The 20,042-nt window shown below is 41.0% G+C and overlaps 1 long non-coding RNA gene across 1 annotated transcript in view; it reads left to right on the forward strand.

The window, feature by feature from the left end:
• The window catches only part of LOC120304095, a 45,806-nt gene extending 27,323 nt beyond the window's left edge, over positions 1 to 18,483 (forward strand). Inside the window, exons 2-3 of the long non-coding RNA XR_005555613.1 lie at positions 16,361 to 16,540; positions 17,499 to 18,483. This is a non-coding gene — a long non-coding RNA (uncharacterized LOC120304095). The remainder of the gene's footprint in view (positions 1 to 16,360; positions 16,541 to 17,498) is intronic.
• Positions 18,484 to 20,042: the final 1,559 nt, after the last annotated feature.

Below are 20,042 nucleotides of genomic sequence, written 5' to 3' on the forward strand. Positions count from 1 at the left end.
AAGGCCTTAACTTGGCCTTAGACCCACTTCTAGAACAAATCTTCCTAAATGTATGCAATGAAATGATGGACAGGGCAGACCCTGTGTCTAGTTCCATAGATAATGGAACCCCTTGTAGCTTCACGTTGAGTGACAGCTTTTTCTTCATGGGCTTGTGTGTGCCTGTTCTACAGATGCTTCTTCGCGAAGCGCAAAAAACTACCCTATTCTGGCTGGGGAATCTGGTACCCTTCAGGCGTTCTTCTTGGGGTTGTGCCTTTCGTCGGCCCAGGCACACAGCTGCAATATGCCCTTGTTTACCGCATGCCCGGCAGGTAGCGGAGCGGAACTTGCAGTCGGTTCTCCTGTGGCGACCTCCACAGCCGATGCACTTGAGCGGAGCCGAAGAGCTTCCCTTCTGGTTCTCTTCCTTCGCGGGGTGTAGACGGTCGACTTCCTCGTCCGGATCCTCCTCGGAGTTTCGTCGGACGTCTTCCTGGTGCACGGACGCACCCTCTGCACTGTTTCTGATCGGCCGCATGTTTTTGACGGCGCCGCCTGCTGCTTCTTCTGCGGTGACTTCCCTTAAGGCGTCTTGGAAGGATAATTCTTCCTTTACGAAAAGTCTCTGTTGTAGCTCGCGATGCCTTAACCCGCACACGAATCGGTCCCTCAGTCGTTCCTCGAGGTCCTTGAACTCGCAGGGCTTGGCGGCCTTCCGTAATGCGGCGATGTATTCCTTGGCTGACTCACCGGACCGTTGATCTCTTTGTTCGAAGGTGTGGCGCCATGAGATAACGGACACCCTGGGGTTGAAGTGCTCCTTCAGCAGCTTCTTCAGGTCTGCGTAGCTTACAGACTCTACTGGGACAGGTGCTGCAAGGTTTTCTGCGATTTCGAAGGCGTCTTGGCCGCAAACGCAAAGCAGGGTGGCCGCCTTCAAGCTATCTTCCCTCACTTGGTTTGCCTTGAAGTAGTTCTCCATTGTGGATACGTAGGACTCCCACCGCTCTGGATGTGAGACGTCGAATTCCGAAAGCCTTCCGATTTTCGCCATCTTCGGATCTTCAGGAGACGGGTCTATCAGCCAGCCTACCCCTGAATGCGCACCGGATTGGCGGGCAGCTGCCGAGTCGACGCCGTTCCTCTTTCGCCGCTCAGGACTCCTTGGGTAAGCTTACACTTCTTCCTTTCCAGGTAGTGCAAGGCATCCCACCTTCGTCGCCAGTGTTGAGTCCGTGGCGGGAAAACAGACACGAGAAGCAGCTGGAGTTCTCAGTTTCTTTTATTCAGCGTTCAGCTTACAGGAAGATGGCTTCAGCCTCGCCCAAACGCCTCGCAGCCTCTTATATAGGCAACTCCCGGGTAAATGGGTTACTTTTCCCGCGCCAGCACCCGCGCATGCGCACGGCGCTGGCGACAGCCTGTCTGGTCCCGGGCAGCTTTGCACCTGCCCGGGACTGCCTGCAAACACCCGAGCCGTTTGCAAAGGCTCGGGACATAACAGAGGTGATCTACAAAGGAGCTGAAAGTCAGCTGTGACTAGACAGACTGAAAACACCCAGGAGTAAGGAGAGTAAATTGAATGGAGAATTAAGGTATACAAATTCCTTGGGGAGAAGACAGCACCTGTTTGGGTCTTGCATAAGATATAGGTTGTTACCAACTTCAGAAAGAAAGCCAAGACAAACAACTCGTTCTATAGAAACCTAGCCAGTGATTAATATTTATTGAAGGCCATTATTTAAAAGTGCCAATGATAGCAGCAGCATCAAGACACACCAAAACAGACTCATCACAATTGCTACATCACACTTGGAATGCTGCATCCAGTTTTGGTTGCCACGATGTAAAAAAGATGTTGAGACTCTAGAACAGTGGTTCTCAACCTGTGGGTTGGAACCCCATTTGGGGTCGAACGACCATTTCACGGGGGTCGCCAAACAACACAGTCCGCCATTTTCCCCCCTTTTCCTTAGCTGTGCTATTCCCTTCTATTCTGTTGGCTTTTGAAAGCCAACAGAATAGACTCTCTTGAATAGAGTCTAATTCTATTGGCTTTCAAAAGTCAATAGGAATTGTCCAGGCTGTCTCTGCCCTGCTGAGCCCACCAAAAGTCCCATTCTGCAAACGGTGCTGCAAGTTGTCTGCAGTGAAGGCGAGCTGTCTGGAAGCTTCCACCCCTCCCTGCTAAGCAACTACTAAAAATGTAAGTAAAAGAGGGCCAGGGGTGGGAGGTGGGAGGCCGGGGAGGGTTGCTGGCACACGTGGGGCCCGGCGGGTGCCTTACCTCCCTTGGGCTGGGCCAGCTGGTGGCCCAGCCAGTGGTCGGCCTGCGCCGTCTCTGCCGCTTGCCAGCTACGCCTCGGCCGGTGCAGGGGGCGGCACCACGCATGCGCAGCGCTCCCGGGCAGAGAAAGTCCTCAACTTACAACTGGTTAGGTAGTCCTCGACTTACGACCGGTTGGGTAGTCTTTGACTTACAACCGGTTGGGGGTCGCGGCATTAAAAAGGTTGAGAACCACTGCTCTAGAAAGAGTGCAGAGAAGAGCTACAAAGATAATTGTATATTTAATGCATTCAAATATAGGCAGAGTTCAAAGAATGAAACAGAAATTTAAATTAATTGTATCTGTCTGAAGAAACTCACTATTCATACATTCACAAGAATTAAGGTTGTTGCAATGAAGTTTAGGGTCACAATCATGCAATACTTTAGGATGGTATTCAAAGGCACTTCAGATGTAAAGGCAATAGGGGTAGACTTCAACTTACAGCCATTCATTTAATGACTTAAGTTACAACAGCATTGAAAAAAGTGATTTATGACCATTTTTCACACTTATGACTGTTGCAGCATGCCCATGGTCACGTGATCGAAATTTGGACACATGTATTTATGATGGCTGCTGTGTTCCGGGGTCATGTGATCACATTTTGTGACTTTCTGACAAACAAAGTCAATGGGGTAGCCAGATTCACTCTTACAACCATGTTGCTAACTTAACAACTGCAGTGATTCACTTAACAACAGTGTCAAGAAAGGTCATAAAATAAAACTTACTTAAAAATTGTCTTGCTTCAACAGAAATTCTGGGCTCAGTTGTAATTGTAAGTCAAGGAGTACCTGTAATTGTTTATAACTGCTTAATGTTTGTGCCTTTTCCAGAGATTGTGCCCTTTGAAGTTGCCTAAAATAGCGGCAAACCAGGGCTTTATTCAAGCTCCCATGGTCTCTGAAGTACTTTGAGACTGAATCTAAAGTGATGCAGCTCCTAAAGTATTTATACATTTAATCCTGACAGTTTCCCTTGGGTTTCTACATCCTACTCTGCTGTTCCTGTCTCCAACCTCAGTTGGCCACTTTGCCGTTCACGTGATGGACTGTGGCAGCCCATGTGATTTGGTTAATGGGCATCTGTGACCTTGCTGTCAGAAAATTGCATAAGTCGCCACAGGTGGTTGGATTAAGTGGCAGTGAGAGCAGAAAGAGCCAAGGGCAGTGAGGGTGAAAAAGAAAGGGAAAGTGGCAGAGAAAGAATCAGCTCAGTGCAAATGTCTTCACAATGAAGGTTGAAAGCTAAAAAAAAAAAGTTATTTGATATTCATAATACGAAGAATGTGGTCCAGCTTCAACATCAATGCAAAGACTCTTGCTTAAACATTTATAGAATGAACTAGGACATCAATTCTTTATACACATATATCTATATCCATATTTATATCTGTCTGTCTGTCTGTCTGTCTGTCTATCTATCTATCTATCTATCTCTATATACAGTCTATATTGAATATATATATATATATATATATATATATATATATATATATATATATATTTACCTTGAATGAACACCCTGTCAGCCCAGATATGGGAGAAAGAAATCTTCTTTCTTTTCTTTTCTTTTGCCTGTATCAGCTCAATCTAGAGCCATCCACAAGCAGCAGTCACTAACTGCGACATCATTTTTTACATTTTTAGGTTTTGCTAACAAAGAATAAAGAGAGAATGGTATAGCTATTTCGGGTTCCTTTAACCCTCATCAGCCAAACTTACTCTTCTGAGATTCGAACTGCCTAACATGCAGATAGCCCAGGTTCAAATCTCAGAAGAGTAAGTTTGGCTGATGAGGGTTAAAGGAATAGCTATACCATTCTCTCTTTATTCTTTGTTAGCAAAACCTAAAAATGTAATATATATATATATATATATATATATATATATATATATATATATATATATATATACATACATACATACATACATACATACATACATACATACATACATATGTAGGTCTTTGGTTGTTCGGGTTTTCTCCCGCGTAAAATTGGAAGTGTCTTGGCGATGTTTTGGACGAAGTCCCTTTTCAGCTTCGTGCTTCGAGCAGCAATGGGAGTGTCTTGGCGACGTTTCGACGAAGTCCCATTCGTCATCTTCAGGCTGGTGTTTTCAGCTCCGTGCTTCGAGCAGCTTCGTCGAAACGTCGCCAAGACACTTCCAATTTTACGCGGGAGAAAACCCGAACAACCAAAGACCTACATACAAACACCCGCGAAAACCTCAGAAAACAAATACATACATATATGTATACATATACAATATAGACACTGTATATATATAAATATATTCAATATAGACAGTATATAGATATATATACGGATAAAAGAATGGATATAACTTACTTTAGTTCATTCCATAAATGTTTAAGCAAGTATATATATAAAAACATGTAAGAGGCTGAAGATAAATGCATTTTTGTAAGTGAAATTCTGTGACAATAAATACTAAAGAATCTGTTTCATCTTGAATAACTTTTTTTCCTAGCTACTTTAAGTTCTTAAAGATATGTTATAAAATTCTGATTACTTCTTCCCATAGATATCAGACATTTAGGCTGGTATTTCACTAATTCTTCCAAAGAGATTTCTAAGGAAGGAAGGAAGGAAGGAAGGAAGGAAGGAAGGAAGGAAGGAGGGAGGGAGGGAGGGAGGGAGGGAGGGAGGGAGGGAGGAAGGAAAGGAAGGAAGGAAGGAAGGAAGGAAGGAAGGAAGGAAGGAAGGAAGGAAGGAAGGAATTCCTTAATACTTAATCATTCTGCGTGCCTTGCTAAACTTTCATCTTGTATGATTGTACTTGTCTAATCATTCAATACAGGTCAATCCTGAATAACCTGATAAATTCCTAAAAATCTTGTCCATTATGCATGAGAATATTGCCTGCCTGGGTTGTATATGTATAGGCAGTCCTCAACTTACAACCACAACTGAGCCCAATATTTCCATTACTAAGCAAGACAGTTGTTAAGTGAATTTTGCCTCATTTTACAACCTTTCTAGCCACAGTTGTTAAGTGAATCACTACAGTTATTAAGTTAGTAACACAGTTGTTAAGTGAATCAGGCTTCCTCATTGACTTTACTTGTCAGAAGGTCACAAAAGGTGATCACATGACCCCAGGACACTGCAACTGTCATAAATATGAGCCAGTTGCCAAGTGTCCAAATTTTGATAATGTGACTATGGGGATCCTGTAGTGGTCATAAGGGTGAAAAACGGTCATATGTCATTTTTTTCAATGCCGTTAACTTTGAACAGTCACTAAATGAATGGTTTTAAATCAGGGTCTACCTGTACAGTTCATTCTAGACCTTTCCTACCCTGACATGGAAGCTCTCTCTAGCCATGCTTACATTTTCCCTGACCTCCCAAATACACAGGACTTTCTATGTGATCAAATACAGGTAGTCCTCAGCTTATGATCCCAACTGGGACCAAAAGGTCTGTCACTAAGCAAGGTGATTGTTAAGTAATTCATGTCTAATTTTATGATTTTTTTTGCTATGGTTATTACCTGAATCGCAGGGTTGTTAAGCAAATCTGGCTTCTCCCATTGACTTTGCTTGTTGGAAACCTACTAGGAATGGCCATCACAAATGGCCATCACATGATTCTGGAACAGTCCAACCATCATAAATGCATCCCAGTTGCCAAGTGCCTGAATTTTGATCATGTAACCATGGAGATGCTGTGAGAATCGTTAAGTGAGAGGACCAGCTGTAATTTACTTTTTTCAGCAACTTCGAATGATCACTAAACCAATGGGTGTAAATTGAGGATTATCTGTAACAGTAGTTAATCAGCATGGTCCATAAATGTAGCCACTTCCTAGGCTGTACATCAGGGGTAGTCAACCTTGGCTCTTTTATGGCTCAGGAATTCTGGGAATTGAAGTCCACGAGCCATAAAAGAGCCATAAAAGAGCCATGTACAGAAAAGAGGTAGGTTTTTCTTGGGTTTGAAAATTACTCTAATTGGAATTGTTTTCTGTAGATCCTTGATAATAGTCTGCTGTGTGTCTACAGCAGGGGTAGTCAACCTTGGCTCTTTTATGACTCGTGGACTTCAACTCCCAGAATTCCTGAGCCAGCTAAGCTGGCTCAGGAATTCTGGGAATTGAAGTCCACGAGTCATAAAAGAGCCAAGGTTGACTACCTCTGGTCTACAGCAACCACTTTTTGCCTGTCGTGGGTTGTGCCTCTTTGGGAAACTCCCTAGGCCTAGAGCAGAGGACCCCAAACTTTTGGACACTAGGTACCGGTTTCTTGTAGAAAGCTTTTTCTGCGGATCGGAGAGTGTGTGGTTTTGTGTGCTGCCTGCATCCCACCAATGGGGCTTTGCTTGTTTGTGCAGACCAGTTGCTGGCATGCCAAGGCCCGGTACCGGTCCACGGACTCGGGGTTGGGGACCCCTGGCCTAGAACAGGGCTTTTCAACCTTTTCATCGACTGTACCACTTTTAGGATATGGCAATATTCGAGTACCACCTAGCAAGGTGTCAAAAACTTGATGACCAAAAAAAAAAAAAAAAAACACTGTTCAAAGTTGCAATGACTTATGACCATTTTTCACACTTATGACCATTGCAGCATGCCCAGGGTCATGTGATTTATATTTGGATGCTTGGCAACTGATTCATATTTATGATGGTCACAGTGTCCCAGGGTCATGTGATCCCCTTTTGCAACCTTTTGACAAGCAAAAACTTGACCCCAGTCAAAAACTTGATGACCCCCCCCAAAAAGGAAAAAAGTGATAAAGTACAGGTAGCCCTTGACTTACCCCTGCAGCTCCTGAGAACTCTCTCACAGTAAGTCCTGCGCTGCGCTTTGGCTCGTTCCCTCCCCCGCTATACTTGGCTAGGCTGGGCAGGGCCGTGTGCCACTTGCCAGGTACCAATGTACTACTGGTGGTACCCGTACCACTGGTTGAAAAGCCCTGCCCTAGAAGATCCCTGAAGATGCCACCATGAGGTGTGGCATGTCCCCCTAGAATGAATTTGGTCTACATAAATATTTCGTATTTAAACATTCTGATAGTTCAGTACTATCCCAAAATTCACACCATGATTGATCTTATAGGTTTAAAGCGCTAGTGTTAGTCCTTTAGCCCATGCCATGCCTATGAAATTATCATTATGCAGGCTATGTGTCTATATGTATGTCAAAGGTTTCTCTATTCCAAGATGCTTCAATAGATTTCTTCTATGCTTCGCACTTAGACATAAACCATATAATTAAAAAATAATTTAATTTAAATAATTAAATAATAATCATTTAAATATTTAAAAAATAGATTTAACAAAATTATTTTTTAAAAAAGCCACAGTTCCTATAGGTCTGTGGTGGTGAACCTATGGCATGTGTGCCGTCACCCCAGTCCTAGGCCTTCAGCTCAGTTTTATAAAACCTTTTTGCTTTAGGCCTCCGCTGCCGTGTACAAAAAAAAAAAAGGTTCAATCAATCAAATTTCAATTTGTCACGGAAAAAAAAAAGATCTCGCAAAGTTGGAATTGATTGATTCAACTTTTTAATCCCACTTAGTCTGCCGTTATCACCGCAGCCATGCCCACCCAATGGGCCACGTCCACTCAGTGGGCCACACCCACCCGGCACCTGACAATACATAAGTGGGTTTTGGGTTGCAGTTTGGGCACTTGGTCTCTAAAAGGTTCGCCATCACTGCTATAGGTCTTCCCTAAAGGGGCATCTTAAAACCACCTGTTTGAAGAAGAAACATACAAACACCAAATATAACACCAAATATAATGTTAGAGTGGTAATCACACTGCATTAATGCCAATTACAAACGTGCTTGCTTATTTTGAGCCTTTTTTTAAAAGGAAAAAAAAAAGCCTGGTGGTGCGATATCCTTCTGTGGAATGAGCCGTTGAACAGCCTTGTCATCTCCCCAACCCTTTTAAGTTCCTCTCTGAGCACCTGGCACAGTCCACAAGCCTCAGATCTTTCCCAGAAGATGTTTGGTGTATCTGAGGATGGCACTATCTCCAAGGCGAATGACTGCAGACTCTTCCTGTCTGATCCTTAAGAGGCTCTGGTGGAAATAGCAGCTTTGAGCAAACTATGACTGGAATGCAAACAGTTTGATTCTGGAGATGACAGGATGGACAGGGTTGAGTCCACGTGCTGTTAATGTTTACCTAGGGAAGGTGCATCATTTGAGCTTCACCTGTTTCTTTGTGGAGGTAAGACTATCTTCTCTGATTGGCCTTTGTTTTCTGAAGTGTCTGTCCATAGGATGGTCAGAAAAGCTACCCATGTAAGTCTAAGTACAAAACTTGTGTGAAAGAAGGAGTTGTAAAATTTTCTGTCTACACCAAGCACCTGGGAGCACTCAAGTTTTATATAAGCACAATAGTATTGAGATATTTGGAGTTCTCTTTAAAATATTGCAAATCTCTCTCCCTCTCCTTCCCTCCCTCCTTCCCCCTCTCTCTCCGAGGCTAGGGTTGCACTGAATGTTTCTGAATGGGTGCAAGGAGGGTATAGTCAGTGGTGGGATTCAAATATGTGAACAACCGGTTTTCCGTGTGGATGCTGTTTCTGGAAGTCCGTTCTGGGCTTGGGCAAAAAAAAATTAGTTACCAGCTCTGCCAAAGTGGTGTGAACCAGTTGAATCCCAACACTGGGCACAGTCCAGACAGCGCTGCTTCAGAGACCGCAGGGGCATTTTGTGCCTGGGTGTACATTGATTCCATGTTCTCCCTTTGAGAAAGTAGGGAGTGATTATTTATTGAAATAATTTGATGCCTATTTCTAGGGCTTATATTATTGCTTCCATGTCTTTTTTTGTTTCAGAATAATAGGAAACTACCACCCAGTGCTGATCGTCATTGTGACAACATTGGTGGTCATTTTGACATTTGTGTGATCTGCACCCTCATCTTTCTGTCTGCGAACCATTCATTTTGTCTAGTGGCAACTCTGTAGGAACCAAGCTGAGGATCCTGCTTTCTGCTCCTTTTTTTTAAGCGGGAGGTGCCAAGAATTGAGCAGAGCTAATTCTGTTCTACTGAACCAGTGTGTTACACATAAATGTATTTTTTAAAAAAACCTTCAAGAAAACACATTTTTATTCCTGGTAATTTACTTCTCCTCTTACAGGGATTTTAAAATGTGGATGATCAAAAATGGTGACTACGGTCTATAGCAAGGGTGTCAAACTACCAGCGGGCCAGTTGCATCACACAGAGGCCATGCCCATCCCAACTCTGGCAAAATGCAAAAAAAGTCATGATACATCGCAACATGTCACATGGCGAGTTTGACACCCGTGCTCTAGTCTATAGTGTTCATTATTGGCACAATAAAATAATAGCATCTTGTACTGCAATGTAATTCAGCTGCCTATTTTCTGGCACCGGGAAAGAGAAGTTAGCATTTATATCCGAGACCAGGTAGGAAATTTTGCTGAGTGAACAGGACAAGAATTAGAAAAAGGCAAAGCTGGGAACAGAGTGTGGAGCCAGGAAATACCACCTGCCATTCTATCTAAGGTCATCCTCTCTTCAAAGAACCTATTTGAAATTCTGTTTCTAATTTTGGATAATGACCTCTAAAGGAATGTCGTTTCCAGCAGTGGTGGAAATGTAGCTCCAGGGCCTAAAATATCTTACTAAACTGTGATCAAGGGCCATTCACTCTCTACTATAGTTTAAAATGAACCTGATTCTAGGTTTTGCAAAGCTGATCTTTGGAACTGTCTGATCTGGGCAGCACATATGCTTCCTGGCATTGCAGTTAAACATGTTCAAATAGTATTATTTATTTATTTATTTTTGTAAAAAATTTTATTTTCAACTTTACAATACATAACAATCTTACAAATACTTCAGATAAAAAATAAAACAAATTGATACACACCACATTCGGTCTTGCCCGCCCATTTCCCCCCAAACCGCATCCCACCTCAAACCAACTTACTTCTTTCCCTCTTTTTCTTCACTCACCCCCTCTCCTCCTTCACCTCCACCTTCCTACTTACTTCTCACCTTCTTCTCTTCCCTCTTGATGCGGTCCAGGGGAAATGCCCGAGCAGTTCCTCTCTCAAAATTAAAACATTAATATTATATACAATAAGACTATTTCTACTTTATCTGAACTACCGTATTTAAACTTCAACCCATCCATCCCCACCCCCCTCCCCCCACCCTCCCCTCCCCCTCCGACTTCCCAGAGCAAAATACAGGATTATGCAAACATATTAAACATAATCTATTTAAGTTTACTAATTATACAATGAACAAAATCATAAAAACTCTTAACTCTCTTCAAACTTTAACATCATAAGTTTATAAACAAAATCATTACTCATAGAATAAGTGAAACTTTGTAGTTCCATATTTCTTCTGAACATATTCTATCCATCTTCTCCGTACATTAAAATATCTCTCTTGTGAATGGTCCTTTAAATAAGCAGAAATTTTAGCCATTTCTGCTAAATTATAAACCTTAAATACCCATTCTTCTAAAGAAGGCAGAGTATCCTTCTTCCAGTATTGACCCACCAGTAATCTTGCTGCTGTTATTAAATTCAACATTAAGATAGTTTCTTTAACATTAAAATCTACAAAAATTCCCAAAAGAAACAGTTGGGGAGTGTAAACTTAATCTTCCTTTTAAAAACCTCTTGAATGTTCCACCAAATCATAATCCAGAAGGCTTTAATAACTTTACAAGTCCACCAAACATGAAAATAGGTTGCATCCAAGCAACCACATCTCCAACATTTAGGTTGCAGATTCGAGTACATACAGGACAACTTTTTAGGATCCAAATGCCATCTATAAAACATTTTGTAAAAATTTTCCCTCAAATTCTGGGCCTGCGTAAATTTAACATTTCTAGTCCAAATTACCTCCCATAAGTCCAACGAGATCAGTTCTTGAATATTCTGAGCCCATTTAATCATACAATCTTTAATTAACTCTGTTTCTGAATCCAATTTTATTAACTCATTATAAATTCTTTTAATATGGGCACATTTCTGATCCTTGATCTGAATTACCAAATTTTCATCTACTAAAGTAATTCCCACTTTCTTATCCAAAGTCCATCTCTGCACAATTTGCAAATATTGAAACCACGATTGTAAAATGTTTTCTTGCCTAACACATCAGAAGACTTTAATTGCCAATCAGTACCCGACCAAGTAAGTAACTCTTTATACGAAATGTTGTCAAAATTCACCCCCTTAGAAACCCCCTGGATTGCTTGTCCAGGGATCCCCCAAATAGGTATTTTATAATTTAACTTATAATAATATTTTTTCCAAACTCGAAGTAAAGCATATCTTAAAATATGTGACTTAAAGACCAAATCTACTTTCTTATCAAAAATTAAATATGTATGCCAACCATATAATAAATCCCACCCTTCAAGAACAAGAATATCTCTATTTGTTAAATTGAGCCAGTCAACTTACTAAAGTTAAAGTGGCCGCATCATAATATAATTTCAAATTTGGTGCTTTAAGTCTACCTCTTTCTCGAGCATCTTGTAAAATCTTAAACTTTACCCTCGATTTCTTCCCGCCCCAAATAAATTTATTAATACCCTTCTGCCACTCATCCAAATTAGCATCCTTCTTTAAAATGGGTATCATCTGAAACAAAAAAAGAAACTTTGGTAGAACATTCATCTTCACTACTGAAATTCTCCCCAATAACGATAGTTGTAGCTTTTGCCAATCATTTAAATCTTTTTGAACTTTAACCCATAAGCGCTCATAATTATTCTTATACAATTTTCCATTAGATATTGTAATATAAACTCCTAAATACTTAACCTTATTAACTATTTCATAACCGGTTGTTTCAGCTATAAAACCTTTTCCCTTCCTAGACATATTTTTCAATAATATTTTAGTTTTATTCTTATTTACCTGTCCATACTGTGCTAAAATTTCAACCAAATCTTTGACCGAATCCAAATAGTATTTTATTGATTGATTGAAAGTGGGGTGTTCACATGGCAGGCAAAACCCAGCCTTGTTAACAAAATACAATGCTTGAGTTCACATGACACTGTAGTCCTCCAACAAATAAATCATATTATTGCCTAAGATAATGGTCTGATTCAAATACATACCGGTACAAAAACAGTGGCTTCATTTCTCACAACACACTGACCCACAAACCATCCTCTCCATTTTAATCTTATCTAGAATGTTGTATGATGGTGGTTTAAATGAATTGATAAAGACTGCTATTCTGCCTTTCCCTCCTAAAACCAGCTGTTGTGAGGAGCTATATGTCTGCAAGTGAGCTGAACAAATTTTTGAAACCAAGGTTTTTTGCTCCCCTCAAGAGCACTGATTTGAGGTAATCAAAATGATCAAAATGATAGCTGTCTTCCAGTACTTGAGGAGCTGTCACAGAGAAAAGGAGATTGACTTATTCTCCAAAGCACCAGAGGGCAGGACAAAAAGTAACAGGTGGAAGCTTGTTAAAGGGAGATCCAACCTAGAAGTAAGGAGAAATTTCCTGACAGTAAGAACAATTGATCAATGGAACAGCTTGCCTCCAGAAGTTGTGCTACTCTATCATTGGAAGTTTTCAAAATTAGACTGGAAAACCATTTGACCGGGATGATATAAGGTCTCCTGCCTTGAGCAGAGGGTTGAACTAGAAGATTTCCAAAGTCCCTTTCAACCCCATGATTCTATGTTCTTTCAAACACTAGGTTGGTTGAACATTGTTGTGAAGAGCAATAGAATTAATTGACAGAGTGGACGTATTCCATGGGTTTCTTCAGAAAGGAAGAACTGACATCTAATCATGAGGTCAGTCATGCAACTGACACCAATTCCATAATTGGTGTCATCTGGGCAATGAAGTTATGACACATATAATGTCATTGCGGCATGCATTCCCTATGATTACAGACAATCATAGGGGTGGGTGGGAATTATATTTGACATAATTCCCATGTCAAATATGGCATGTCAGTATAGTTTGGATCAGATGTCAAGACTAAGCTCAAATAGTTATATAAAAGGAAAAAAGGTAAAATCTGAAATAGAGGCTTCTTCTATTTTGTTATCCAAATTCTGGAACTTTCTCCCAAGATACATTCACCTGATGTTGTCTTAGTTATATTTAGACACCAGATAAAATATGTTTCTGGTTTCCAGGGTATTTGAGGTTCTTTCTTAATTTTTTTTTCAACAATTGTTTATTTTGCTTCTGACACCTTTGTTGATTTTCTTCTGTCTTCTTCCATATTGTGGGTGAAGTTTGTTTTGCAGTCACGGTAAACTCCCTCGGAGTTGATGACTGTAGAAAATTTGTTCAACATTCAGTAAATAAATAAGTGCCATTTGCAATTCAACTTTGGTAACTGTTTTTAAAGTTCAAATGAAGATGTTGGAGGCTTTGTTGTCACTGAAACAGAATGGAATTTTAAGCATCTTTAAATTCATTGAGTCCATCAACAGTTTGGCTAGTTATTAACAAATGACTAAATTTGAATGGAACAATAAACTAGACTTTTTAATACATAAAAAAACCTCAGTTACATCAGATCATGTCTGTGATATAAAAGATGACACTAAGTGAAATAAAAGTTTCCCTTTTTATTTTGATTATATCATTCCTTTGTTGTTATTTTTTACATTTTTATCATTTTTCCTGTTTCACTGAGCCACCCAGAGTTGCCACACAGCAAGATGGATCGCAAATAAATAAAATAAAGATGAATAAAATAAAATAAAGATGAATGATAAAATAAAATAAAGTAATGCATTCTGTGGAAAAAAAGAGACAGAGAAAAGGATCTTTTCTTCTTATCATCTTTATTAAAATGCTAGAATCAGAGTTATCCCAGGATTCTGACTGCATTAAGAGGCAAAAGAAATATTTATTCACATAGTGCTTACCTAAACCATGAAACTGACTAGAGAAGATATAGGGATTGTTGGCAAAGAGAAATGAAGGCATTATTTGGAGAAAACATGGCTATTTGTGCTTAATCATTGCAATGGTGGTCTAGCACCAACAGCTTTTGTAGCTGTCTCCTTCTGAATACCAGATATTTTTGTAAATTTGTCCAGGTTAATGTTCTTTTCTTAGCTTCGCAGAAGGTTGAGACCAAAATGCTGCATGATACAAAATCGTTGCCTGATGCAGCCCATTTTTTCTTCTATGTTGTCTTTAACATGGCCACAAAAAAGAGATTGGAAATGTCCACCGCTTAAAAAAAATCACCTCACCAAAGATGCGACAGTTTAGCTGTAATCTTAATGAAGCAAAGCAACTCTTACTGTGACTTACAAAAAGATATTGTTTCTATTAACTATGGTTAAAATTAATGAGAGTTTCAAGTTTCAAAGATAGCATTTAATGAAACTGCTCATTGAAAGTAAACATAGAGATATGACATTTCAACACCAGAAGAGGAGACAAACCAATGCTTGTAATGAAAAACCAATACTGTGTTAGTATGCAATCAGCAATTGGATTTATTGACTGTACCCTCATTCTCCTTATGCTGGTCTGTGACCATAATAAAGATCTGATTTGAGTACCGTATATGCCAGCATACAAGGCGACCCGGCGTATAAGACGACCCCCATCTTTATCGCTGGGCCACATTCCTAGAACGTCGTCTTATATGCCAGAAACTACCAGTATTTCTGGCGTATAAGACGACCCCCGTCTTTGGCGTCAATTTCAGCGCTCGCGGAAGTCGCCTTATACGCCGGCATTTACGATAATTGGATTCAAACAAGATGCTGAATTATAACAAAGGGATTCAAATATGTGAACAACTGGTTCTCTGTGTGGATGCCACTTCTGGAAGTCCATTCTGGGCCTGGGCAACAAAAAATTAGCTACCAGTTCTGCTGAATCCCACCATTGGATCTGTGTGATTTGGAGTTAGCATGAGCACATCCAATTACAACTTCCAGGTATATTCAAGCCAGACCATGATGGATTATGCAACAAACCAGGGATTAACATTTTGGTTTAGCAGTGTGTGAAATCAAAGTTTTAGTCACACATTGCACTCACTTGTTTAACTAACTGGCTTAACTAGTTTCCTTCATATGCCAGGCTGAGCCATAAATAAGCGAACCCCATTTTGACTTAATGTCATGTGTGATACCAAGCCTTTGATTCTGCTTAAGCATTTAGTTCATCAAGAAGCTCTTCACTAAATTTGAACCCTTCAACTAGGCTAGAATTCCAGACACAGAGCATCCTAGAATGAACACTGTACAAGCAGAAAATTTAAAGTTTAGGCCAATGTTTCTCCACCTTAGGAACTTTAAGATGTGTGGACTTCTACTCCTAGAATGGCTGGCTGGAGAATTCTGGGAGTCAAAGTCCACATAATTTAAAGTTACTAAGGTTGAGAAACACTGCTCTAGGCATAGATCAGATGCCGAATTCTGCTGTAGAAAGTTGGAAGGTGAGCTAAGCTGGTGTAGCATGTCCCAATGTTAGACAGAAGAAGAGGTTTAAGAAAACAACAATGCATCACCAAAAATAACTAGATTGTCGCTTTGATGTGCCGGCAGTTATTGGAATGGTAAAAGCTCTAAAGGAGTGGTGAGCCATGGCTTGGATTCTTATAATGGCTTTGTCACAAACTTCCTCTGTAACTAGAGGCAAGTTGTTTGACAGCTTCATGCTTCAGTTTTGCTCTGAATACGGTGCAATTAATACTACTTAACACCTACTTCACATGGGGTGTAGTGAGACTTAATGAGACCTTGTAACATGTTTTACGATCCCAAGATGAAAGGCGCTGGAGCCGGGCAGGCTGTCATTACAGAAATATAGGCAAATGATGTAGCCTGGTGTGAGCTGTTTAACACAACCCACAGTGACACCTGCTGGGAATGAGTCTGTCAGTCGGCCTCCACCCTAGAATGAAACAAACAAAAATGAATAGATCGTAGCATAGGGTGGGGTGGGAATGGAAGCATTCGTTTGTACACATTTGCCTTGCTTTGGATTGGAACAATTTCTGAACTTCATTTTTCCAAATGAAAACTGAGATTTCTTTTTTTCACAGAGGCTGGGATCCAACTTGTAAGCTGAGACTCTTAAGGCATGGCCACCCACTTATGGGCACGTGAGCTGGCTGAATAGGAGGACTGCCACTTTTTCTTGAAGGCTCCACTGGCAGACAGACCTATGAAATGCAAGCAAAGAAAACCCAGGACAAGAAGAGCTGAGCCAGCAGATTCTTCAGGTCTTCATTCCTCAGTTCCATGGGGTTGCAAAGCTTTACCCTCTCCACTCATTTCGGATTCATCTTCCACTTGGCTTCCCTGTCTCTTTCTGTGAGGGAGGCCACCTCACAGTTACCAAACCAAGATGGGGTCTATCACTTCTGCTCTGACAAACAGCAAAGAGATCCAATTGGTCTCCAAACTTATTGGCTGGATCCAGATAGCATCTCCTTAGTGGCCAGAAAGGTTTAAGTAATTAGAGCAAAGAAAAGCTGTATGCTTTTTCTGTCCAACCTCTCTCCACACCTCCAGACAGAAGAGAAGAGATAAAGACACTGATAATGCCCAGTCGGTTTTGAAAATGTGGGGAGATATCTCAGAAACCATAAATGGGAAGCCTCCTGTTCATTTGGTCCAGGCAGAGTAGTGTTCTTAGCACTGTCTGGACAGGTTGGCTCTTGGAGGATAAAAGGGAATAGGTAGGATTCCAGACCTGATAAGGCACATCAGTTGACCCACAGAGCAAGTCTGCTGGTGAGCACTGAGGATGGACTACAGCAGGGGTTCTCAACCTTGGCAACTTTAAGACTTGTGGACTTCAACTTTGCTGGCTGAGGAATTCTGGGAGTTGAAGTCCACAAGTCTTAAAGTTGCCAAGGCTGAGAACCCCTGGACTAGAGAGATTTGGAGTTGCATCATTGCATAAAGCAGAACTAGATGGGGGAAATGTGTCTCAGATAGAGAAATGTATAGTAGGAACTGGCTTGGTTTCAGAGTGGAAGATAGATGCCATTCCTCCAACAGTCTCACATCTGTATGGAGATATGTGGGTTTTCCACATACTTCAGCAGGAGCAATTGTGGGTCAAGATGCTATCAAAGCTCTGCCTATTTTTTTAGGTGGAACACACCTTAAAGTGGGTTGGACTTCGATCTTGAGATTGGGGTAATCATCCTAACTTTTTTTATTCCCCTACAGATTGCATTGCATTGTTTAACCAATGCATGGGAGTTAATTTCCAGGAGAGGAAAATATCACTTAGCTTGCAACACTGAATTGAACAGCAAACCCCAATTAAACCATTTCTTTATCTTCTTATAAATATTATTTACACGCAGCAAGGCAAATCTAAATAACTGCTCCTGGGGTATGAAAATTTCAAGTATATTTCACAGATCTATATTGTATGTTTTTTTTAAAAAAAAACACAGTTTACATAGTAGAAGTATTATACGTCTTAATATTTTATAATTTTTCTAGTGAGCTCCAAACTGGACCCTTTGAACTCTACTATCAAATCTGGAAGCAGCAAACTGACAAAAATTGTAGTATAAGCCTAAGAAAGGGTTATATATTGCTTTGAATGCTGCATTATAAAACCTGCTCTCTTCTTAAAAAGAAAAGCAGGATGCAAATATTTTAAATTAAAGAATTCTCTAAACCAGGGTTAGGATACTGGTCCTACTGATGAAATAACATGTGACATAAACGCATCTTCCACTCCTTGGTGTTTCCCTCCATCAGTGCCTCAGATACATACTCCAAAGCCTGCTCAATGAAAAACTATTAAATAAGCCTTTGGGTAACCCACAGATTACTGCTCTCCAACATAAAAGGAGGGCACTGCAGTGAAATGTTTCTCAACCGTGGCAATTTTAAGATGTCTGGACATCATCTCTCAGCATTCCACAGCCAGCATAGTTGCCAAGCTTGGTAAGCACTGCTGCAGTGGGTCACATTTAAACTATTCCCAGGATATGCATATGAAGGCAGCGATGAGGACACTGACATTAACACTGAAATACCCATCTGCAAAGGAGAAAAAGCATAAGGCTCCTGGTTGGTGCTTCATGGCTAATCCTAGAGCAGTGATGGCGAACCTATGGCACGGGTGCCAGAGGCGGCACTCAGAGGCCTCTCTGTGGGCATGTGCGCCGTTGCCCCAGTCCTAGGCCTTCAGCTGAGTTTTATAAAACCTTTTCACTTTAGGCCTCCGCTGCCATGTGCAAAAAAAAAAAAAAAAAAAGTTCAATCAATCAGTCAATTTCAATTTCTCGCGGGAAAAAAAAAGATCTTGCAAAGTTGAAATTGATTGACTGAACTTTTTAGTCCCACCCAGTCTGCCATTACTACCACAGCCATATCCACCCAATGGGACACACCTACCCAATGGGCCACACCCAGCCAATGGGCCACACCCACCCGGCACCCGACAATGCATAAGTGGGTTTTGGGTTGCAGTTTGGGCACTCACTGTCCTAGAGCCAGTAAAGGTTGTACTAACTATTTTTTTATAACTTCCAACTCCAAATTGGGGGTCACCTGATGGGCATAATAGTAATAGTGGCTGCATTAGTAGCAGTTGATTTCTTATAAAAGCAATAAGAGTGCAGTGATGGATTTCTTGTTTTTAAAAAAATCCATGTCAGGGAGAAGAAGTATTTATTACAAAGCTTTGAATACCACCCAATCACAGAGACTCAAGGGAGTTGATGACAATGGCATGCAACAAGCATAAACATTTAAACATTCTTCACACACACCCCAATCCACAAAAATCCCATTAACTTAAAAATACATGTTGTTGTTCCTAGCATTTGTTCTGCTTATTTACAAGGATTGCTTGTTTTGAATTGCACTCACTGCAGTTCACGTAGCAAAACTACCAAAGTGACAAAAGGGTTTTGGTTTTCAGCCAGCTTGTCTCAGAGACACATGCTGATTTGGGCTGAGAGGAAGGGACTGGTCCAAAATCACCCAGCCAGTTTCCATGCCTAAGGGAGAACTAGAACTTGGGTCTGTCTCCTCCAATTCCAGCACCTTCGCCTCTGCATTACAGCAGATCTTTAACTTAAAAACATAATCAGGGCGAACATTCTGGAAAAAAATGACAGCCCACATGTCTGTCAGAATTAGTCATTTTATAAAAATCCAGAAGGATGACGACCAAATGACTCTCAGGAAGTAAACTGTTCCATAGTGTTGGTGCTGCCTTTGAGGAGGACTACTTCTAAGCCTCCTGTCGGGCTCCAAATCAAGAATGACACCTGGCAATTGTTCCAAGCTGAGTTCTTTATTGTTTTACACCTATAGACAAAATCTTGCCAGACTGAGGGCCCTACAATATACTCTGTGAAATATTAGGGAGGAATTGTCTTCACTCTCTTTCTCTCGCACCTGATATCTGGGCTGAGTTGCCTCTTACTCTTCTGCACTGCAGCCCCTCCTTCCTGGGGATCCACCTCGTCCCTCCCACCCTCATTCCATCCCATCCTCATTCTCTTAACCTCTCAGGGGGTGGGCCTTTAAGTGTCCCCAAACGTCAGACAGCCCAAATGAATGCCATGATGGAAGGTACTACAGAATGCCAAAAAAGTCTCTCCATCCAGATCCTGACCTAAGTGACCTAAGCAGTCCAGCATCTGTGTCCATATCTTCAGAAAGGCAAGATTGGAGATTGGATGGAAGTTGTCAAAACAAGTTGGTTTGAAAGATGGTGTTTTCAAGAGTGGGTGCCAGATT

This window comes from Crotalus tigris, unplaced genomic scaffold (genome assembly GCF_016545835.1).
Source record: "Crotalus tigris isolate CLP2741 ecotype Arizona unplaced genomic scaffold, ASM1654583v1 scf7180000017628.32516253702:7417878, whole genome shotgun sequence".
NCBI lineage: Eukaryota > Metazoa > Chordata > Lepidosauria > Squamata > Viperidae > Crotalus > Crotalus tigris.